Here is a 24,162-nt window from a genome sequence, read left to right as displayed (position 1 = left end):
GCGCCATTGCACTCCAGCCTGGGCAACAAGAGAAAAACTCCGTCTCAAAAATAAAAAATAAAAAAATTAGATGGCTATGGTGGGGCACATCTGTAGTCCCAGCTACTGAGGAGGTTGAGGTGGGAGGATTCCTTGAGCCCAGGAGGTCAAGGCTGTAGTGAGCAGTGATCACACCACTATACTCCAGCATGGGCAACAAAGGGAAGTCATCTCAGTTTTTAAAAAATGGAAAAGAGCAGGGCTGTTGACAGAGATTACTGGTAGCATCCAAATGGGTCTGGTTCTGGTTGCTCCTAAATCCCAGCTGACTCAATGATCTTCCCAATCATTCAGTCCACTTTTGGATTCCATATGCCAATGCCAATGAATCCCCTTTTTAACTTAAGCCAAAAATTTGCATGAGGTTTCTATTATACAACTAAAGGAGTTCTGACCCATGCACTTGGGGAGGCCAAGGCAGGAGGATCATGAGGTCAGGAGCTCGAGACCAGCCTGACCAACATGGTGAAACCCCATCTCTACTAAAAACACAAAAATTAACCGGGTATTGTGACACGCGCCCATAATCCCAGCTACTTAAGAGGCTGAGGAAGGAGAATCACTTGAACCCAGGAGGCAGAGGTTGCAGTGAGCTGAGGTCGTGCCATTGCATTCCAGCCTAGGCGACAGAGTGAGACTCAAAAAAATAAAAATAAATAAAAATAAAACATTAACTTCTCATTTATGAGTATCAATACAAAGCACATTTTCAGACTGGTCCATCAATTATCCATTTACCTGTTTTTGCTATTATTTGACTCGACTGTCATCTTTAAGTACAGCACTCACATACGTCCCTGAGCTTTCAAATTTAAACATTTAGTACCACCTCTTCTGACCCGTCCCTATATGTTGACCTTTTAATAAATTATTTCCAGTATTCTAATTATAAGGATGAACCCATTTAAGACTACCAGCTAATCATGAAAACACATCTAAGACAACAATCCTCTCAAGTATTTATTACGAACCTGCTAGGTCCTGTTCTAGGTAGCTGCAGACAGAATGACACATAAAGTAGAGCCCATCCCTGTTCTCATGCAGTTTAAATTCTGAAGGGAAGTTAAAAAAAAAAAAAAAAAACGATGATCAAAGTTACTTCAGAAAGACAAAACTGCAACGTGGAGAATAAGGGTCTTATGGCTGAAAACTGCCGCGGGTGGGCAGTAATTTCAGTGTAACCTCTCTGAGATGTTGGCATTGGAACTGAGAGTGAATGACATAAAAGAATCAGCTATATAACAATCTCAGGGCAGAAGAGTATGAGGCAAAGAACAAAGCAATTAAGACGCTGAGACAGGAATAAGCTTGTTCAGTGGGTGTGGAGCTGGAAGAGCTGGGCACGGTGAACAAGGTGAAACAAGATAAGGTTTGTGAGGTGGCCAGGGGCCAGATCACACAGCAGAGGTTGGGGAGGAGGGACCCTCATAGGCTAAGATGTTTGAACTTTATACTGAGTGTGATCAAAAACCCTTAGAGGAAGGAGAAAGAGAAAAAAATGACACTTACTGGGCATCTAACGTAGTACTAGATTTTTTAAATAAGTATAAATGTTTCTTCTGTGCATTCTATAAAACAGTATATTCATTCCTGGTAAATTTCACTTTATAGGGTCACATGCTAAAAGTAACAGGCATTTTATGAGAAAAAAGAAAAGGAAGACCATCCCTATGCCACTTTGAAACCAAAATATTAACAAAAGCAATGTGAATAAAAATGTTTAATATTAAGTTCCTAATAACGATACAACTTTCAGGTGAAAAGTTACTAAGCGGGTAATCCCGGCACTTTGGGAGACCAAGGCAGGCGGATCACCTGAGGTCAGGAGTTCGAGACCAGCTTGACCAACATGGAGAACCCCTAATTATACAGCAATCCAGCCATCAATTGGAAAAATAAAGGAGATGGGTCAATATTTTAAGACAAGTTGTTGAAAAGGTTTCAGGATCAAATTGGGTACAGTATAAATATTCTTCACCCATGGAACTGCTGTGGTTTCTTTTATAACATGATTACCAGCCAGGTGCAGTGGCTCACACCTATAACCCCAGCACTTTGGGAGGCCGAGGCTGGTGGATCACCTGAGATCAGGAGATCGAGACCATCCTGGCTAACACAGTGAAACCCCGTCTCTACTAAAAATACAAAACTTGGCTGAGCATGATGGCAGGTGCCTGTAATCCCAGCTACTCGGGAGGCGGAGGCAGGAGAACTGCTTGAACCTGGGAGGCGGAGGTTGCAGTGAGCCGAGATCATGCCATTACACTCCAGCCTGGGCAATAAGAGCAAAATTCCATCTCTCACACACACACACACAAAAATACTTGGAGTTGCAAAGAGATGGGGGAGAATCGCACAATAAGCCCTTCCAAAAACTTCAAAGACTAAAAACATGGCCAAATTAGGCCAACAGGAAGAATTCATAAGTGGCCACCATGGCTTCATTCAGCTCTTAATGCACTTTGAGCTCGACTATTGTTACCTGATGCAAAACATGAATATGTTGGGGAAAATCACGTATGAACCAGAGCAATGTCCTTGTTGTACTGACATAATTCTCCTATTTACCAATTACATATGAGCCTATTCCGGATACAGACACACGTTGGAGCACAACCAAGTATTCTTTTAACTTATGGTATCTATTTTATTCTAACTAAATTCTTAAGAGATAAGTCATGGCATTTTGCAAATATGGGAACTGAAGCTCAAGAGAGGCAAGTAAAATGTATCCAAAGTTTCTCCCAGGAGTGAAGCTAAAGGTTGCAGAAGTTATTCCTAAACCCGACCTCAAACTTGCAAACTACTCTTGGGAGGGCTTCCAACCAAGGCCTTTAAATTATTCTACCATGTGCATTCACCATATTTATCAAAGACCATTAGTATGCTGTTATGGTTCCTGTCATTACCAGTTCTCACTGTAACAAGTCACTTTTATGTTGATTTGTCAGAACAAAGGAGCCAACCAACCAATACATCTACTAGCAAAATACACGAGTCATCTGGAAGAAAACGCAAGAAACGCAAATGAGGCTAGATAAATAAGGCAGCCAGATTCACCAGCATAGCTGACACAAAAAAGAGAACAAACCAAGTAGAGTAGCAACGAATTAGAAAACACACCCACTACAGGCTGGGCGGGGTGGCTCATGTCTGTAATCTCAGCACTTTGGGAGCTCAAGGCAGGCGATCACGAGGGTCAGGAATTCAAGACCATCCTGACCAACATGGTGAAACCCCATCTCTACTAAAACACAAAAAATTACCCGGGCATGGTGGCACGTGCCTGTAATCCCAGCTACTAGAGCAGGGGAATTGCCTGAACTCCGGAGGCGTAGGTTGCAGTGAGCTGAGATCGCACCACTGTACTCCAGCCTGCTCTGTCTCAAAACAAAACAAATAACAACAAAAAAAGCTACCCACTACAAGAAACAGAGCCCAGAGATACAAAAGATTAAAATACCTACTTTAGGGCCGGGCGCGGTGGCTCAAGCCTGTAATCCCAGCACTTTGGGAGGCCGAGGCGGGCGGATCACGAGGTCAGGAGATCAAGACCATCCTGGCTAACACAGTGAAACCCTGTCTCTACTAAAAAAAAAAAAAAAAAAAAAAACAAGCCTGGCAAGGTGGCGGGCGCCTGTAGTCCCAGCTACTCGGGAGGCTGAGGCAGGAGAATGGCGTAAACCCGGGAGGCAGAGCTTGCAGTGAGCTGAGATCCGGCCACTGCACTCCAGCCTGGGCGGCAGAGCGAGACGCTGTCTCAAAAAAAAAAATACCTACTTTAATCTACAGACAAGTAGATAAAGGGTAAAAAAGGGAAAAGCACATAATACGTTCATTCCCCCCCCCCCATTTGATTGTACCTTGTCTGTTTTAACAACATTCAGAGGAAAACGAAAATGTTGCTCATTTAAATGTTACTATCCTTGGAGTTTTTTTCATCTGCTAACGAATTTCTAAAACTTATATTTTTAAATATTTTTTAGAATATCGCTAAAATATTGTTGCAATCATTTTAAGTTCAAAGTTTTAAAAAAGAAAATCCTATATTCTCTGACAGTAAATTGGTTTCTAGAAAGTGGCTCAAAGACAAAGGCGTCATCCTTTACTCTGGAAAGTTCCAAATGATAACAGAATCAAATCTACCAAGATCCCTCATCACAATCATATGTCTCTAAATATCCAAGATCTCAGATTACCCTGGATATTTTTTTTTTTTTTGAGACGGAGCTTTGCTCTCGTTGACCAGGCTGGAGTGCGATGGCGTGATCTCGGCTCACTGCAACCTCCACCTCCTGGGTTCAAGGGATTCTCCTGCCTCAGCCTCCCGAGTAGCTGGGACTATACGCGCCTGCCACCTCGCCCAGCTAGTTTTTCGTATTTCTTAGTAGAGAAGGGGTTTCACCGTGTTAGCCAGGATGGTCTCGATCTCCTGACCTCGTGATCTGCCCGTCTCGGCTTCCCAAAGTGCTGGGATTACAGGCTTGAGCCACCGCGCCCAGCATTTTTTTGTATTTTTAGTGGAGACAGGGTTTCAACATGTTGGCCAGCCTCATCTTGAACTCCTGACCTCAGGTGATCCAACCAAGTGCTAGGATTAGAGGCATGACCCATGGCACCGGGCCCCAGACCTGCTATCCTGGATATTTTCATCAGTTAGCTAGAAGTAGAGAATGTTGCCCCAGCTCACTCTGACAACTCAGTGTTGCCATCACCTACTCCTATTTCTTCCAACACTGAACCTCCTATATTTTCCAACTCTGTCTTATCACAACTCATTGTCATTAAATGAAAACCTGAACTGGCATAGGTGTAATCTCAGCACTCTGGGAGGCCAAGGCAGGTGGATCGCTTGAGGCCAGGTGTTCCAGACCAGCCTGGCCAACATGGTGAAACCCCATCCCTACTAGTAATACAAAAATTGGCCAAGCGTGGTGGCACACTCCTGTAATCCCAGCAACTCAGGAGGCTGAGGCACGAGAATCGCCTGAACTTGGGAGGTGGAGGTTACAGTGAGCCAAGAGCACGCCACTGCACTCCAGCCTGAGTGACAGAGCCAAACTTTGCCTTAAAAAAAAAAAAAAAAAAAAAAACCTAACACCCCTGCCAGCCTACATTCAACAGTAGAAAACAGGGAAATGGCCGGGCGCGGTGGCTCAAGCCTGTAATCCCAGCACTTTGGGAGGCCGAGACGGGCGGATCATGAGGTCAGGAGATCGAGACCATCCTGGCGAACACGGTGAAACCCCATGTCTACTAAAAAGTACAAAAAAACTAGCCGGGCGAGGTGGCGGGCGCCTGTAATCCCAGCTACTCGGCAGCCTGAGGGAGAATGGCGTAAACCCAGGAGGTGGAGCTTGCAATGAGCTGAGATCCGGCCACTGCACTCCAGTCTGGGCGACAGAGCAAGACTCCGTCTCAAAAAAAAAAAAAGAAAACATAGGAAAATACAAGATGTCCCCATACTAGATCGTGATAGATTCCATGCTAGCAGATCAGGAGAGGAGGAGGTCGGAAAGAACCAATCTGAGCCGCAGAATCACTTGTGCAACTGGTTTAAAGAGACAAAGGGCACAGAGTGTACACATCCTTTGACCTCTGAGGGAAAACCACAGTCAAAGAGAAGGGCAACAGTAGATGTATGGACTGGGTATTCAAGACCATGAATCAGAAAAAAAGTCAGGCAAGAATCATATTTCAGTATCAGGTAAAAGTAAGGGTTCAAGTTAGGGAAAAAAAACAAACAAAGGAAACACATGATGAAGGGTCTAAAGAGACTGCAGAGTACATAAATATCAGGAAGAAGTGGGCAAGTCCAAACAACACCCCAATTCAGGTTTAACTGCTACGGTCAGGCCAAGCAAGGTCTTTGAATCTTTTACCCACATTTTGAGTATATTCCTTGTTTCTCCTAGAAGTACTATACTGTTATCAAGCCAATAGGATTCTGCAGATGACAAAAACCAAACAGCAGGGTAGACCCTCAAAATTCTTACAGCACAGCCAGTCCCGCTGGCTCATGCCTGTTATCCCACCAGTTTAGGGAAGCCACAGCAGGTGGATCACTTGAGCCCAGGAGTTCAAGACCAGTCTGGGCAACATAGTGAGACCCCATCGCTACCAAAACACACAAAAATGAGCCGGGAATGGTGGCATGTACCTGTAGTCCCAGACAGGAGGCTGAGGTGAGAGGATCACCTGAGCCCAGGGAGGTCAGGACTTCAGTGAGCGATGACTGTGCCACTGCCCTCCAGCCTGGGTGACAGAGTAAGATCCTGTCTCAAAAAAAAAGAAAAAAATTCAGCTGGGAGTGGTGGCTCACGCCTGTAATTCCAGCACTTTGGGAGGCCGAGTCGGGTGGATCACGAGGTCACGAGTGCAAGACAACCCTGGCTAGCACAGTGAAACCCCATCTCTACTAAATATACAAAAAAATCAGCCAGGCGTGGTGGCAGGTGCCTGTAGTCCCAGCTACTTGGGAGGCTGAGGCAGGAGGATGGCATGAACCCAGGAGGCAGAGCTTGCAGTGAGCTGAGATCGTATCACTGCACTCCAGCCTGGGCAACAGAGCAAGACTCTGTCTCAAAAAAAAAAAAAAAAAAAGAAGAAAAAAACTCTGACAGCAGGAACACAGTAAGTCCAAAGCACCATTAATTTGTGAAACTGGATGTATCTCCTTTCCAGTTTTGTATATGTGAATCACCCACAACAGCAACAAGAGTCTATTGTACTAGCAAACCTGTACCTCAGTCAGAGCCTCATGGGATTCAACTCAACAAGGGAAAGGCTAAAGAGTGCCAGGCACTGTACCAGATGCTGAGGGTCAAGATGGGTGACAGACACCTGTCTTCAAGGAAGGATCTGCCTAGTGAAATGAGGCAACAAATAACTCTCAATCAAGGAGAGCCTGTGCTAGAAACAGATGACTAGTGGTCACCACAGGCGAGGACGTTAATTTTAAGACTGTCACGGAAAGAGGCTTAATGTTTAATCTTCAATCAAATAGTGTAACTTCATGCAGGCAACATGTTACAGCATGTAAATTTTTTGAAAACAATGTAATTATCCAAACTTCTTCTCTAATGGGATGTAAGAAACTTTATATAATGGTCATTCTTCTGTTTCTAATTACCATCCTTTTTAAGAAGCATTCAGGGTTCCTAAGCCACAGCTGTTCAGATTTTTCCCTCCAAAACTAAATTTACCTTTAAGAGCAATCAAAATTCCTTATCATTTGTATCTTACTTCTTATGTATGCCTTACAAAATCGAGGCACCAGAACTTCAGAATCCTCATAAAGCTTCAGAATACGACCTAAAGACATTAGCACCAATAAATGTAACTCATCCATGCTTTATCATTCAGAACATCGATGTTTCTCATCGAGGACTGACTCTAAATCCATAAAAGTAGAAAAATACAATTCTATACTCCTTTGAACGAGTATTTTCTAAATTCGCTGAATAAAAGTAATAAAATTCATTCAGGTTTATAAAAGCATGTTTTTAAATGAAGAGTATAGAAAATACGTGTGCATAAGTTCCTGAAAACCTTTCAGTTATTTTTGCATGTATACATACCCTGTGTTGTGCCATATGGATTTTTAGTGAGAATCTATGTTAACGTTTGTATAAAATTTAACACATATATTTGAAGTGACTGATCAAAGCAGTTGTCAGTTGTCAACCAGAGCAGTGTTGCCTGGAGAAAAGTAGAGATTCCATTCCAGAAAGCAAAAATTTTTTTGAGACGGAGTTTCACTCTTTCACCCAGACTGGAGTGCAGTGGCACCATCTTGGCTCAGTGCAACCTTCGCCTCCCAGGTTCAAGTGATTCTCCTGCCTCAGCCTCCATAGCTGGGATTACAGGCACCCGCCACCACATCCTGTGAATTTTTTTCTCAAACTCCTGACCTCAGGTGATCCACCCACCTCAGCCTTCCAAAGTGCTGGGATTACAGGCATGAGCCACTGCACCCGGCCAAAAAACTTTATTTTTAAGAAAGGTACAAATCTTTTTCTTTTTTTTTTTTTTTTTTCTTGAAACATCTAATCGGCCGGGAGCAGTGGCTCACGCCTGTAATCCCAGCACTTCGGGAGGCCGAGGCAAGTGGTTCACCTGAAGTCAGGAATTCGAGACCAGCTCTTCACCACAGTAACATACTGAGAATTCACTGCCAAAAATGAGACTAAGATTCTCCTACCTCGTCTCCTGTTACTGCTGAGAAGAGGGCCATGCCACTGCCCTCAAAGGAAGGCTAGTGTCAAGTCACAGTAGAGCAGAGTTCTGTGCACAAAAACAGGTGCTCCCTTTCTCTAAGGTTGCTCCAGCTGAAGTTGAAAATAAGCACAACTAGAAGGCAAGCCCCTTTACTGGTAAACTAAATAGCCAATGAAAAGCTGCAAGTGACACAATTACCAATGACACCAACTGCAACCAAAAATAGCATCAAAATCGAATGTATCTGTCATCTTGACATCAATAACACATACATCTAAGTAAGTCATGAGAGGATCTGTGCAGTATCAGAAGCCATAGTTCCACAAATTCCATTGTGCCAAATACTATAATTATTAAAATCAACTACTATGAGAACCCCGATATTCACCTAATGTCCAAACCCTTGGCAAAGCAATACCTTTGAAATAAAACAAAATGTATGTACTTCTGGATAACCAAAATCTCCTAAAGTTTGCACTAAATTATTTTCTAAGTATCAGGCTTGGATAGGATTCAAAATTCACCAGTTTCCCAGGCACAGTGGCTCACGCCTGTAATCTCAGCACTTTGGGAGGCCAAGGCCAGTGGATCACCTTAGGTCAGGAGTTCAAGACCAGCTTGTCCAATATGGTGAAATCCCGTCTGCACTAAAAATACAAAATTAGCCAGGTATGGTGGCGCACATCTGTACTCTCAGCTACTTGGGAGGCTGAGACAGGAGAATCATTTGAACCTTGGAGGCAGAGGCTGCAGTAAGCCAAGATCGCACCACGCACTCCAGACTGGATAAGACAGAGCAAGACTGTGGCTTAAAAAAAAAAATCCGGCCGGGCCCGGTGGCTCACGCCTGTAATCCCAACACTTTGGGAGGCCGAGGTGGGAGGATCACAAGATCCAGGAGATCCCGAGACCGCAGTGAAACCCCGTCTCTGCTAAAAATACAAAAAAAAGTGCTTGAGCGCAGTGGCGGGTGCCCAGCTACTCAGGAGGCTGAGGCAGGAGAGCGGTGAAGACCGGGAGAGGCGGGCTTGCAGTGAGCCGAGGTCCCACTAATCCAGCCTGGGCCACAGAGACTCCGTCAAAAAATCATCACTGGTTCATCACTGGTCTAATAGTCCATGAAACAAAGAAACAACACTGTTAATCCTTTGACTTCTCTAATTCTGCCACCAACTGGAAAAATAGAAAATGCGTGTTTACAGGCGGGGTGCGGTGGCTCATGCCTGTAATCCCAGCACTGGGAGGCAGTGAGGATCACAAAGGTCAGGAGATGAGATTACGGTGAAACCCGTCTCTACTAAAAATACAAAAACCCTTGGTGTGATTGTAGGCTCTGTGAGGTCACTTCTCGGGGAGGCTGAGGGGCAGGGGAGAATAGGCGTGAACCGGGGCCCGGAGGAGCTTGCAGTGAGCGAGAGATCGGCATACTGCCTCAACCTAGGCGACAAATGAGACTCTGTCTCAAAAAAAAAAAGAAAATAAAGTGTTTACAGAAACAAAACAGTTTCCGGCCGGGCGTGATGGCTCAAGCCTGTAATCAGCACTTTGGGAGGCCCGAGACCCGGCCCGGATCCACGAGATCAGGAGATGGAGACCATCCTGGCTAACATGGTGAGCAATCTCTACTAAAAAAAATAAAAAACTAGCGGGGCGAGGTGTGAGCCTGTAGTCTAACTACTCAGGAGTCTGAGGCAGGAGAATGGCGTGAACCCGGGAGGCGGGGCTTGCAGTGAGCTGAGATCGCGCCACTGCACTCCAGCCTGGGCCACAGAGCGAGACTCCGTCTCGGAAAAAAAAAAAAAAAGAAATAAACAGTTTCAGCTCTTTAAGGACTGACTGAAAAGCACAAGAGAAATTAACATCGTTTTCCCCTTTCTTTTGACCATCCTATCCAAATCCAAAGAAATAAAGATTTTTAAAGCTTAACCAGATGCTTCGATTTTTCAATTATTATTTTTTCAAAATAATACAAACATAAACAGTTCAAAAAATCACACATGAAAATAAGTCTCTCCCACATGTGACTACATAATCTGCCCACCCCAACACCATTGTTATTAATCTCTTTCACAGCTTTCTAGTCACTCTAAGCACATGACAAGCATATATAAACACACATACTCATACACACTGTATTGCTTGTGTCCTTTCCAGTCTTCTATCCCTTAAGTTAAAATAGCAGCCAACCAGCCAGGGGCAGTGGCTCACGCCACTAATTCCAGCACTCTGGGAGGCTGAGGAGAGTGGATCACTTGAGGTCAGAAGTTCAAGACCAGCCTGGCCAACATGGCGAAACCTCATTTCTACTTAAGTACAAAAAAATTAGCCGAGCATGGTGGCACAAGCCTGTAATCGAGCTACTTGGGAGGCTGAGGCAGGAGCACCACTTGGACCTAAGAGGCAGAGGTCGCCGTGATCTGAGATCACACCAATGCACTCCAGTCTGGGTGACAGAACGAGACTGTCTCCAAACAAACAAACAAACAGCAGCCAACCATATGGTATTTTCTGACCCTTTGTCTTTTCATTTAAAAGTATCTTTGAGAAGGTCCTTTAAATATTAGCAAAAAATCAAACACCAAATCTAAATAAATATATAAAAGAAGCATTGGCTGGGTGCAGCAGCTTACACCAATAATCCCAACACTTTGGGAGGCAGGAGGACTGCTTGAGCCCAGGAGTGCAAGACCAGCCTGGGCAACATAGTGAGATCCTGTCTCTACAAAAAATTAAAAATAAATAAATTGGCTGGGCATGGTGCTGCTTATCTGTAGTCCTAGCTACTCAGGAGGCTGAGGTGGGAGGACTGCTTAAGCCCAGGAGTTGGAAGCTAAAGTGAGTCATGTTCACACCACTGCATTCCAGCCTGGGTGACAAAGCAAGACCCTGCCTCAAATAAACAAACAAACAAACAAACAAATAAATAAATAAAAGAACAATTCACGCAAAGGCATCTCTCACCAGGTGTCAATACTAGTGACCTCTGCTAGCAGGACTCACGAAAGTCCAAGGTCAAAGATGTATTCCCATGATACACCTGGGGTTTTCTGGCACAAGAACACAATACAGTAACAGACTGTACTCCTGACCCCAGTCTATAATTTTACGAATGTATATCAGTTACTAAAGAGGACAAAGTACAGTAATTTAAAGAAAACCCAACATTTTACTAGGGGAAAAATCTTAAGCATGTATCATGTTACATTTTTATATGAATGAATACCAAGGAACACTGCTACAGCTATAAATAGTATCCTAAAATCCTTATTTTTAATAAGTTCTACCCCATAAAAAGGTAATTGCAAAAAAAGGAAAAAAAGGATAACGAAATTCATTATCTATTCTCATTACCTTATTTCAGAAGCCCAAAGCAGATGAGTCAATTGCCTTATACTGTGAGTTTAATGACATATGATAGCCACTAAACAAAAATGTAACAAGATTAGTGTATACTCTTCCCAATGAGCCTGTTCAAATTAAAGGAAAAGAATAAAACACCTCTCCCTAACCTGTAAACTGTGTTCTATTCACAATTGAAGGTAACCACCAAAATATGCTATTACTATACCCCAACTGACAAGGTGTTTGCTTATGCTCATGTCACATACTTTCCAGACTATTATTCTATGAAAGGCTGTAGATTTTTAGTACTTAAATACTCTAAAAAAATCTTCCACGTCGATCCCCCTAAAACTCATAAAATTGAAATCCTGGCCAGGCACGGTGGCTCACGCCTGTAATCTCAGCACTTTGGGAGGCTGAGGCTGGCAGATCACTTAAAAAGTCAGGAGTTAGCCGGGCGCGGTGGCTCAAGCCTGTAATCCCAGCACTTTGGGAGGAGGCTGAGACGGAAGCCGGATCACAAGGTCAGGAAGTCGAGACCATCACAGCTAACCACGGTGAAACCCGTCTCTGCCAAAATACAAAAACCCAGCGGGCCCGAGGTAGCGAGCTGGCGGTCCCAGCTACTCCGGCGGCTGAAACAGAGGAAGAATAAGTAAACCGGAGGCGGAGCTTGCAGTGAGCTGAGATCCGGCCACTGCACTCCAGCCTGGGCCACAGAGCCAGACTCAGTCTCAAAAAAAAAAAAAAAAAAAAAAAAAAAGTCAGGAGTTAGAGATTAGCCTGGCCAACATGGCAAAACCCTATCTCTACTAAAAATACAAAAATTAGGCAGGTGTGGTGGTGGGCACCTGTAATCCCAGCTGCTCAGGAGACTGAGGCAGGGAGAATCGCTTGAACCCGGGAGGCAGAGGTTGCAGTGAGCCAAGATTGTGCTATTGCACTCCAGGCTGGACAACAGAGAAAGACTCCATCTCAAAAAAAAAAAAAAAAAAAAAAAAGAATCCTAGAATCTTAAGAAACTGAAGTATCGAGTATACTCATTCAAGTATATGCACAAATAAGAGAACTTCAGGTAACATTTCATCTGATCATCTTAACACACATTTATAGAAGCTACATTTACTCATGTAACCCTAGCTTTACAAAGAATTGGTTTAAAAATACTTGTTTGCTTAATATTAGACCCATGTTAAAATGCTACCCCATTCAAGCAGATGCAAACTAAGAACAAAAAACAAAAGCATCCACTCAAAAACTGAGTCACTGATTGGCTCTTTACAATGTCCTGCTCTCCACTATGCTGAAAAAGACACAATGAAAAGAAAAGAGAAACACAAAAGGTACTAGGAAAAAAAGCACTTATTGATTCCATATCAGATCTCAGACAAAATACTGAAGATCTCAAATAGACTGATAATCTAGTTTGTTAAAAAGTTTAAAAAAAAAAAAATCCACCATTTTAAGGTAATCAAAAATTTTAAACACTTAAAAAAAAAAAAAACTTGAAACTCCAGAGTACAATTTCCTTTTTGTGTGTGTGAGATGGAAGTCTCACGCTTTATTGCCCAGGCAGGAATGCAGTGGCACGATCTCCGCTCACGGCAACCTCCACCTCCTGGGTTCAGGCTATTCTCCTGCCACAGCCTGCTGAGTATTTGGGATTACAGGCACGTGCCACCACGCCCGGCTAATTTTTGTATTTTTAGTAGAGATGGGGTTTCACCATGTTGGTCAGGCTGGTCTCGAACTCCTCCTGACCTCGTGATCCGCCCACCTCGGCTTCCCAAAGTGCTGGGATTACAGGCGTGAGCCACCGCGCCCAGCCCAGAGTACAATTTCATATAAAAAAGAATTACTGGTCGGGCACAGTGGCTCACGCCTGTAATCCCACCAGCACTTTGGGAGGCCAAGGCAGGTGGATCACCTGAGGTCAGAGGTTCAAACCAGCCTGGCCAACATGGCGAAATTCCACGTCTACTAAAAATACTAAATTAGGTGGGCATGGTGGCACATGCCTGTAATCCCAGCTACTCGGAAGGCTGAGGCAGGAGAACTGCTTGAATCTGGAAGGCAGAGGTTGCAGTGAGCTGAAATTGCACCACTGTACTCCAGCCTGGGAAACAAGAGCAAACCTCCATCAAAAAAAAAAAGAAATTACTCTATTAAGATACTGGAATGACCATCTCTGACTCTTGTTCCCTCTTCTGTTTTTAAATTCTACCTCCTAAAACCTTCGATAAAGGGGAAAATAGGTGGCAAGCTTCCCAGTTTAAATGTTCAACAGGTATTCCTCCTCCCTATCCCTCAAACCTATTCATTTCATATAAATCTCCTGAATCTGGGCACTCCATGTTTACTAAAATGTATTAACCTTCCAGCGTGACCCTTACAGTCTGTATTAATTCCGAGTTATAAATCTAAGCTCTCAGAAAGCAGAGCTTTCAATCTAACTCATTTTGTTTGATTGAAAATCATGCTGAAAAGCTTACATTCCATACATAAATATTAAAAATTTTAGCCAGGTGCGGTGGCTCACACCTGTAATCCCAGCACTTGGGGAGGCCGAGGTGGGTGGATCACCAGGTCAGGGGTTGGAGACCAGCCTGGCCAACATAATGAAACCCTATCTATACTGAAAATATTAAAAAATTAGCCCGGCATGGGTGGCACGTTCCTGTAGTCCCAGCTACTCAGGAGGCTGAGGCAGTAGAATCACTTGAACCCAGGCGGTGGAGGTTGCAGTGAGCCAAGATGATGCCACTGCACTCCAGCTTAGGCAATATAGTGAGCCTTTGTCTCAAAAAATAAAAAATAACAATTTCAGGCCGGGTGCACTCTGGGAAGCTGAGGCGGGCAGATCACGAGACCCAGAGTTTAAGACCAGCCTGGCCAACAAGGTGATATCCCATCTCTACTAAAAATACAAAAATTAGCTGGGCATGGTGGCACATGCCTATAGTCCCAGCACTTGGGGAGGCCGAGGTGGGTGGATTACCTGAGGTCAGGAGTTCGAGACCAGCCTAGCCAACATGGTAAAACCCCATCTCTACTAAAATTACAAAAAAATTAGCCAGGCATGGTGGCTGGCACCTGTAATCCCTGCTATTTGGGAGGCTCAGGCAGGAGAATTGCTTGAATCTGGGGGACGGAGACTGCAGTGAGCCGAGATTGCATTCAGCCTGGGCGACAGAGCAAGACTCCATCTCAAAAAAAAAAAAAATTAAAACTTCAAAAGGATGTAACACCAAATTAGTTGCCTTTATAGTCAATTACCCTGGTTAGCTGGAACCAATACAGCACAGTCTTATCATAAAAACTTACTGAAGGGAGATGGTTAAGAGACATTCTTTTGGTAAATTAAACTCATTTACATTGTATAATACATATGCCCTATACTAAATGTTAATAAATTAATAGTAATGGTTCAAATGAAACTCCAGTGCAGTCAGAATGCTGTAAAACCATGAGATCTAAAAACACTATCTTAACTTAGGTACACTACTGAGGAAATAAGAAGGGAAAAAAATCTAACAGATTAAGAAAATAAAGTCCTAGCTGGACGTGTAAGCAGATGCCTGTAATCCCAGCTACTCAGGAGGCTGAGGCAGGAGAATCGCTTAAACCTGGGAGGCGGAGGTTTCGGTGAGCCAAGAATGTGCCCTTGCGCTCCAACCTGGGCAACAAGAGTGAAACTCTGTCTCAAAAAAAAAAAAAAAAAAAAAAAGTACAAAATCTTAAGCATCATTATACCTGACTACCTGACACATATATAACCAGATAAAGTCAACTTACTGTGACACAATTTCTAACTAGACTAGGTTTTCCCCCAATACTGTGGCTACTATTCCAGAATTAAAAGGGCAAAACCATCCATTTTCTTTTTTTTTTTTTTTTTTTTTTGAGACCGTGTTTTTGCTCTTGTTGCCCAGGCTGGAGTACAGTGGCACGACATCAGCTCACTGCAACTTCTGCCTCCCAGGTTCAAGTGAGTCTCCTGCCTCAGCCTCCTGAGTAGCTGGGATGACAGGCATGCGCCACCACTCCCAGCTAATTTTTTATATTTTTAGTAGAGACGTGTTTTGTTGTTGTTGTTGTTGTAGTTGCTTTTTTGAGACAGAGTTTTGCTCCTGTTGCCCAGGCTAGAGTGCAATTGCACGATCTCGGCTCACTGCAACCTCTGCCTCCTGGGTTCAAGAAATTCTCCTGCCTCAGCCTCCTGAGTAGCTGGGATTAAAGGCATGTGCCACCACGCCTGGCTAATTTTGTATTGTTTTCGTAGAGATGAGGTTTCTCCATGTTGATCAGGCTGTCTCAAACTCCTGACCTCAGGTGATCCACCAGCCTCCGCCTCCCGAAGTGCTAGGATTACAGGCGTGAGCCACCGCGCCCGGCCGAGACGTGTTTTATGTTAGCCAGGCTGGTCTCAAACTCCCGACCTCAAGTGATCCACCCGCCTGGGCCTCCCAAAGTCCAGGGATTACAGGCATGAGCCACCGTGCCCAGCCAAAACCATCCATGTTCATCTAACTCTAAGAACTAACAAGTTTTTCTTCCTTTGCAACTCTGGCAGCATTAAATTCAAATGAACAGTTAAATGTGACTATAGTACACCTAAATCTTTTAAGGTCTAACTCAAAAAGAAGATGCTGCCACATGACATTGGAAGAGGGCTGTCGCTGCTCCCATTTTAACACAGGCCCTCACAATCCATTTTAACACGAAAATGGTATTAAGAACTCTGCCAAATGCTAGAAGGAAAAAGGTCCATCCCTTCAAGAAATGTAACATTGTAGTTGGGGCAACAAAAAAATAAACAGTTATGGGATTTGTGATCTTCACTAAATGCAATGGAATCTCAGAGAAGAAATATCCTGAGTCAGGATGGCCAGAAAAGGATTCACGGAAGAAGGGGGACTGCAACTAGGCTATAAGAAGGACAAAGGGAAGAACAGCATGCACAAAAGCAAAGTAGTGACTACGGCAAAAACTACAGTATTTGAGAGGCCGGCAAGAATTCCAGTTGGGGAAGAGTGGGAAATAAAGCTGAATAGGTAGAATGGAACCTTCTTAAAAGCCAGACTGAAGCATATAAATTCAGCCCAGTTGGCAAAGAGAATCCATTATGGGTTCTCCAGCAGGGGAACTGACAACATGAAACCAGTACTTTAAATAAATTACACTGTCAGTAGTTACAGAAGATAAAATGAGTAAGAAAGGTTGCTCAGGGCAACCAAATAAAAACTTAATAATCCAGACCTACAACCATTCATTCATTGAGAAGACAGACTGCTAGGTAACAACACTGGCCTAGAATTCACACAAACTGGGACTAAACTCCTGCTCTGTCCCCCACTACCTAAGCCTCAATTTTCTCACTGTTAAATTCAGGGCAGCAGCACTCAGACTGTCACAGTACTTGTCAAAGCACCTGTGTAGTCCTGATACATAGAACTTTGACAATTAGTAAACAGTAGTGCTAAATTAAGTATGGTTAAAAATGGGAAGTGAACATAAGACAAGGCTCATAGAGGAACAGTACTTCCAAGGACAACTATCTTGACAGCAGCTGACAATATGAAAAGAACACACAGGTAAAAGGTCAGAAAAAATAAAATAAAACCACCTACTCAAAGTAATCACTACAGCCTAAAAGGCAAACCCTAGGTTCTGCGGGACCCAAGCCCTGAAAGAGTTCCCTTTTTATTTAAAGAGTTTGCCTGGCGTGGTGGCTCATGACTGTAATCCCAGCACTTTGGAAGGCCGAGGCAGGTGGAACATGATGAGGTCAGGAGTTCAAGACCAGCCTGGCCAACATGGTGAAACCCTATCTCTACTAAAGATACAAGAAATTAGCCAGGTGTGGTGGCGGACACCTATAATCCCAGCTACTTGGGAGGCTGAGGCAGGGGAATCGCTTGAACCCAGGAGGTGGAGGTTGCAGTGAGCCAAGATCGTGCCATTGCACTCTAGCTTGGGCGACAGGGCAAGACTATCTCAAAAAAAAAAGAGTTGAAGCTGGGTGCGGTGGCTCACGCCTGTAATCCCAGCACTTTGGGAGGCCAAAGCGGGCGGATCACGAGGTCAAGAGATGGAGACCACATGGTGAAACCCCGTCTCTACTAAAAGTACAAAAATTAGCTGGGCGTGGTGTCGCGCGCCTATGATCCCAGCTACTCAAGAGGCAGAGGCAGGAGAATCTTGAACCGAGGAGGCGGAGGTTGCAGTGAGAGGAGATGGCGCCATTGCACTCCAGCCTGGGCGACAGAGCGAGACTCCGTCTCAAAAAAAAAAGAAAGTTGAAACATGTTTAAATTGGTGCAAGTAGGCTTAAGAAGTCCATCCCAGATGACAGAATGGCAACAAAGGCATGCAAAAGATCCACCACTGTACCTACACCAATCATGTAAATTATTCATAGTATATGTAAGTCTTAAACCACAACTTTAAGAGTAAAAAAACTAAGTTTACTTCAAACAGGTTACTCAGGAAATGGAGCTATCAAATCCTTCCTGTGACATTATGCCCCTACTAAAATAAATAACAAGCAAATATAATGTAACACAAAGAAACAAACTTCAAAAATCAAACCTATCAGGAGCAACTCAAACTTACAGGATGCTTAGAATGTCAACCATTGTTCTTAGAATGTCAACCACTGGTCTAAGTACCTCACACATATTAACTCAATCTTCTCAACTCTATGAAGTTGACTGTCCGCTTACACAGAAGAAACTAAAACACATGAAGGCCGGGCGTGGTGGCTCATGCCTGTAATCCCAGCACTTTGGGAGGCCGAGGCGGGCAGATTACCTAAGGTCAGCAGTTCGAGACCAGCCTGGCCAACATGGTGAAACTCCACCTCTACTAAAAATACAAAAATTAGCCAGGAGTGGTGGCGGACACCTGTAATCCCAGCTACTCAGGAGGCTGAGGCAGGAGAATTACCTGACCCCAGGAGGTGGAGGCTGCAATGAGCCGAGATCGCACCACTGCACTCCAGCCTGGGCAACAGAGTAAAACTCCATCTCAAAAAAATAAAATATAATAAAAATTTAAAAAAATAAATAAAATGCATGAGGAGCTACTACCCCAACATCACAGCTAGTAAGGGATAGAGCCTGAGTTTGAACTCACTGTAACCACTATGCTACAACACAAAGATTTCAATGATTTTTCCTACACTAGTTTTTTGTTTGTTTTTGAGAGGGTGTCTCCCTCTATTGCCCAGGGTGGAGTGCAATAGCGTGATCTTGGCTCACTGCAACCTCCACCTCCCAGGTTCTCCCAGATTCTCCCACCTCAGGCTCCCGAGTAGCTGGGACTATTGGCACCCGCCACCATGCCTGGCTAATTTTTGTATTTTTAGTAGAGACGTAGAAGACGGGGTTCCACCATGTTGGCCAAGATGGTCTCGATCTCTTGACCTCGTGATCTGCCCGCCTCAGCCTTCCAAAGTGCTGGGATTACAGGCGTGAGCCACCGTGCCCAGCAGGACTGCATCTTATTAAATAGTGCTAGGGAGTTCAACACAATGATATGAGTTCTATGAATTTCATTTAACCATGCAATCACCTGACCCAGTTAGTACAGATGCTCAACTATAGATCATAAACTTGATCAGAAACACAAGGTTTTGGAAGGGTATCTACACAGATCAAGACTAACAAAACAGCTGGGAAAAATTCCGCAGATTCAGTCATCTAAGACAGACCCAGGTTTGAATCCTAGTGTTCATTTAATCATTTTGTGGCCCTGAACAAGTGAATTAACTTATTTGCACCTCTGTTTCATCATCCACAAAAAAAGCCCAACACTACCTACCTCATAGGATCAGCCTGGGGTATAAACGGCATAGAAAGCACCTCACACCTCCTAGAGCATAGCCCTGAGCACCTAGTCCCTCTCCTCTGGCTCTATGGTAACAGGGCAATCAATTTCACTCTTACCGAACCCAATCCCACAGGGGTAAACAGCCAAATCTCTCCAGTATCAGCTCTCTCACAGAGTCCTTTCTTTTTAACTTCAGGTTTCTATTGGTGGCAGAGCATGAGATACCACCTTGGTGGCACCTAAACTGAACGATACTCAACAATTCTTTACTACACAGCTCTAGAGTCCTAGCCCTCCTCTACCACTAGAATGTCTGAGCATAAAGTATAAATGTCTCATGTTAGCTGCTTTCCTTTTTTGCATTTCAGTGACTTATACTGTAAATGTTGTGAAATGAGTCCAATTCACATGCACTAGAAAAATACAAGTTCTAGTGAATGCCAATGTTTCTGCCATACCTCTCCCCTGACTTCCTACCATTCATTCTTCTCTATTCTTTTTATATAAATGACACCAAAATTGAACAAACCCAACAAACTATTTCAACCAACTTCATCAAAATGTGTCAGGTCAGAAATTCTTTGTAACAGTACTGCTACAAACTGTACAAACAAGGGAGATTCCTTTGTCACCTACTTGTCTGACAAGGTTGTATGTATACTGCACTGATGGATTTAATCAACAGGTTGATGTTCAAAAGGTCTATTAATATATTTCCTTTTATCAGTAACCCCTATGTTCATATTATCTTCTGCCCTTTCTACATGTTAGCTTGAAAGGCTCCTAGAACACAGGAAGCAGTTAGCTCTAGTTCTTTCGGGAGACTGGTGTCATGATAATCATGCAAAACCTTTAATTAGGTGTCGAGAATACAAATATCAAAAAGATTCTTGGACGTACGTACTAAAATGCTTAACACTTCCTTGAAGCAACCAACGCAAAAACATCATCTCTGCAAGGGGCCACTCCATTTACCACCAGTGTCTCCCACATTAATACCCAAAGCTGGTATATGTTAAAAGAAAAATGTCTTATAAACTGACGGTGAGCTTTGCAACAATTTTTATGCCATTAACATGTCACTTTATTGAGTTCCTTAACACTAAGAAAAACTTTTCCCAGGCACGTAGTTTTCATCCCACATACAGTTCAGTATTTTTTCTGTACTGCAGGTCTGATTCTAACAACTCAAACGTCAAAAAATAGTTACTTATGAATTTAATGATTGTGATTACGTACATCTCAGTGCAGGATAGGGCTGAAAAAAAAAATATTCCAAACAAGAAAACCTGGATTTAATAGCAAGAAGCCTAATCACACATCACACGCCTAACTGCTCTCAGGCATAGTTTCTTCCTGCAGCCCCTCCCCCACAGGTAAATGCTAACTATTTCTAGAACTCTCAACAATTTGGGAAGCTTGCCATCAACTCCCAGGACACCACCCAACATACACCATGTTTTCGGGGAGACAAAGGTGCCTCAGACTATAAACTTATTAAAATGGTGAGAACATACAATCCCAGGAAGTCAGCATTACTAAAATACATCAATGTAGCATGGGTCTTATTTTAACAAAAATGAAAATGAATCACACTGGAAAACCCAAACAGTCACTCATTGTTATCTTCAACGTGTAATCGAAATTATTTATTCCAAGTTGTTTCAGGTAAGTGGATGAAGACACCACGAGGGCCTTATTATTATCCAAATTGGAGAAGGAGCCTTTAGGAAAAAAAGGAGGGGGAAGAAGATCACTTAATTACATGAGGTGGGGGGTGGAGAAACCATTCAGTCTTAAAATTCAGACTAAAAATAACCTGTCATTTTCACCCACTACATTTTATTAACAAGCTTGTTTAGATCAGCATACGGTTCCTGTTTGGAAAACAAGAAAGTGAACAGTAAACTTTCCTAAGTCAACTGCAAATTACACAGGTACTAAAACTCTTCACCCCCGGTGCCTGCACAGTCCAAGATTTTAAGTAAACTCCAGACATTGAGAACACCTAATTTCTAATTAGTTTCCAACATTTCTCATTTGTAATCACCAAATTATCTTAGAGACACTTAAGACAATCCAACAAAGAGAGCATTTTTTCAAAGCCACAACCCAAATTTTACATGAAACACACCATTTTCACAACCTAAATTTAATCCCGGTTACCACTGCGAAGTGATGCCTGTTTCAGCAAATTAAGAACTTCCAAAAATACTGAACACGTTAACGCATGGATGGCTTCCCTCGAGCTGCCATTTAAGATTAATATTCCACTTAAATAAAAGTCTGCTTCTGTTCAAAAAATTAAATCGGTTGCAAAGAGGAAGTTACCGAGAAACCACCCTCACAACGTGGCCTTTACACTGTCAGAAAATAACGTGACTCTGTGCCACCCAAAACTTACCAGGAAGCTGACAATAACTTTGCCAATTCTACACTCCTGAACCCAACTTCAAAGAATCTCCACCAAATACCTCCTTAAGACGATAGAAAGCACTAAGTTACAAATAAACACGTCCCGGAGCAAGGCCTGGCTGCCGCGCGCCCCTCCCCCGGCCGGCGCCCCCGCCCCGGACGCGCGGCCCCAACAGCCGCCCGCAGCCCCTAGCACGCCGGCCGGGGTCGCCGCGCCCGGGCCGGGGACGCGCCTGGGGAGGGGAGATTTCCATTGCCGCCCGAGGTTTCACAAAATAGCATACACCGAAAAGCTCCTTCTCCTCTGCTAAAAATAGGCTATAAAGGAGTCGGCCTCATGATGGCTCCTTGATTCAATTTGCTGCAAATCCTTTCCTAAAAGCCTCCCCCCCCTCATACACACACGCACAAAAAGGGGGTGTAAATGCACGAAGGGAGGAAGAGGGGGAGAAGGCCGAGGTGCACATTTTCGGGGACAACATAATTAGGGTGAGGATCCCCCGAGACCAGGAAAGGGTAGGGGGTGGGCAGGCACGTGAGCATTTCAAAGAAACCTGAGAGAGGAAAACGGGGGGATGGGGGCGCCCCAAGTGCCCTCCCTGCCTTCCCTCCCCCCACGCAAGCCCAGTTCCCCCAAGGGCCAAGTTGAAAAATGCATGTTCCACTCGCGCCCATCCCCCGCGGCCCAGCGCCCCCGGCCGCCTCTGGCCCGCGCCCCCCGCCCAGGCCCGCGACCGCCCCCACTCCGGGGTCCGGCCCCCAGCGCTTACCTGGAAACGGTGGCCTCCAACGCCGCTCCCCCCTCCCGGGAATGGAGGCACTAGGAAATTCCCCTCCTCGCCGCCGCCGCCACCGCCTCCAACCACCCCCAAAATAACCCCTCCGGGGGGTGAGAGGCAATTATAACCCCAGCGAGCGGAGGGCGCGGGGGATGGGCGCCGGGAGGGCGGGGGCGGGGAGCGCGGCGCGGGTCCCCAGGTGGCGAGCGGAGGTGCTCCCGCCGCTGGGGGAGGGGCGGGGGCGCACGCGGCCGGCGGCGGGGGGGAGGCGGCGCGCGGGGGAAGGGCGCGAGCGGGGAGAGGAATTGAGGCAGAAGGTAAAAGCTGTTACTAAGGGAAAGAGCCAAACGGTTCGGAGCAGCCAACGGCTCAGACACTCAACACTGGGGAGAGAGGAATGGGGACCAGCCAGGCACAAATGAGCTCGCGAGGCCCGCGGCGGCGGCGGCGGCGGCGGCGGCCGCCCAGCAGAAAAACAAACCCCGGCGGGCGGCGGGCGGGCGGGTGCGCGGCGGGCGGGCGGGTGCGCGGGGGAGGGGGCGGCGGCGGGGACGCGGGGCGGACGCGGGGGGGGCGGCGGCGGGGGCGGGGGGGGGGGGGGCTCCAGCGGCCGCGCTCCTCTGCCTCCCGGCCCGCTCCGGCGGCGCTGGGGGCTGGGCTGTGCGGCGCATTCTTTTTAAAAATCAGGCGAGCCCCGCGGGCACTCAAAGGCGCCTCGGGGCCCCGGGCCGCCCGCCCCGCCCCGCCCCCACCGCCGCGGGCCGGCCTGAGTGTGCTCGGGTGTGGGCTGCTGGGCCCGAGACGGGTGGGGGCGGGGAGGCCCGCTCGGTGGCCGGGGTGGAGCCGCTGGCGAAGTTTCCCAAGGAGGCCGCGGGCTTCCGCGTGTCCGGGGGGCGGCCCGGCGGCGCTGGGGGCTGGGCGCACACGCTGCGGGCATGTGCGGGAGCGCGGCGCGGCATCATATGGACATTTGTTTGTGAAAATCTCTGTGCACACCTTTGTGTGCGTAAATACATATGGTTCTCGGAAGCGTACCTGGAAAGGTGCTTTATCTGTATTAAGCGACTTTCAAAATGTGATCCAGAGCACGGGATCTGGAGAGAAAACACGCACACAAGAAAGGATTTTTGATACTAAACACAAAGCTGTAATTGAAGTGTTTATGCCCAAATGTACTGTGAATCAAGCATATGGTGGTATTTATCATCTGGTGGGTCTGTTTGAAAGGTTTGGTGGATCAGTTCTTATTTCACAAAAATAAAATAATGTAACTAAATGTTTACTAAACATATACCTCCACGGTGGCATCCACAGTAGAAGTTTATCCACTTTGTATACTTTTTGCATGTGTGAAGCACAGCAAGGCTGTTTATAAAGTGTACCTTTGATAAGTGATAATGTGGGCAGTATGATTGAGGGGGGTCGTTTTTAAAGAAGGGAGGCACTTCAGGTTTTAAAGCAAATGGGGTGGTAATCTTTCTAAGACTTTCAGAAAGATGGGCTGGGGCGCTTCTTAGAGCTCTATATAAGCTCA

The 24,162-nt window shown here is 45.2% G+C and overlaps 1 protein-coding gene across 8 annotated transcripts in view; it reads right to left on the bottom strand.

Annotated features, from left to right (window-relative positions):
* The window catches only part of TBL1XR1 (TBL1X receptor 1), a 186,860-nt gene extending 163,808 nt beyond the window's left edge, over nucleotides 1-23,052 (bottom strand). For 3 of the 8 annotated variants that reach the window (XM_031663566.1, XM_031663564.1, XM_031663568.1), the window contains exon 1: nucleotides 22,620-23,052. The gene's annotated coding sequence lies outside the window, so the exon portion shown is untranslated. Of the gene's footprint in view, nucleotides 1-21,838; nucleotides 21,989-22,619 lie in introns of those variants that run through there. The other 5 variants (XM_031663567.1, XM_031663570.1, XM_031663565.1 and 2 more) reach the window with 3 other exon arrangements.
* Between the last annotated feature and the right edge of the window lie 1,110 nt (nucleotides 23,053-24,162).

The sequence above is a fragment of the Papio anubis genome, chromosome 2, assembly GCF_008728515.1.
Source record: "Papio anubis isolate 15944 chromosome 2, Panubis1.0, whole genome shotgun sequence".
In the NCBI taxonomy this organism is placed as follows: domain Eukaryota; kingdom Metazoa; phylum Chordata; class Mammalia; order Primates; family Cercopithecidae; genus Papio; species Papio anubis.
Note: the sequence above shows the minus strand (reverse complement) of the source record. Positions and strands in the feature narration are given on the sequence as shown.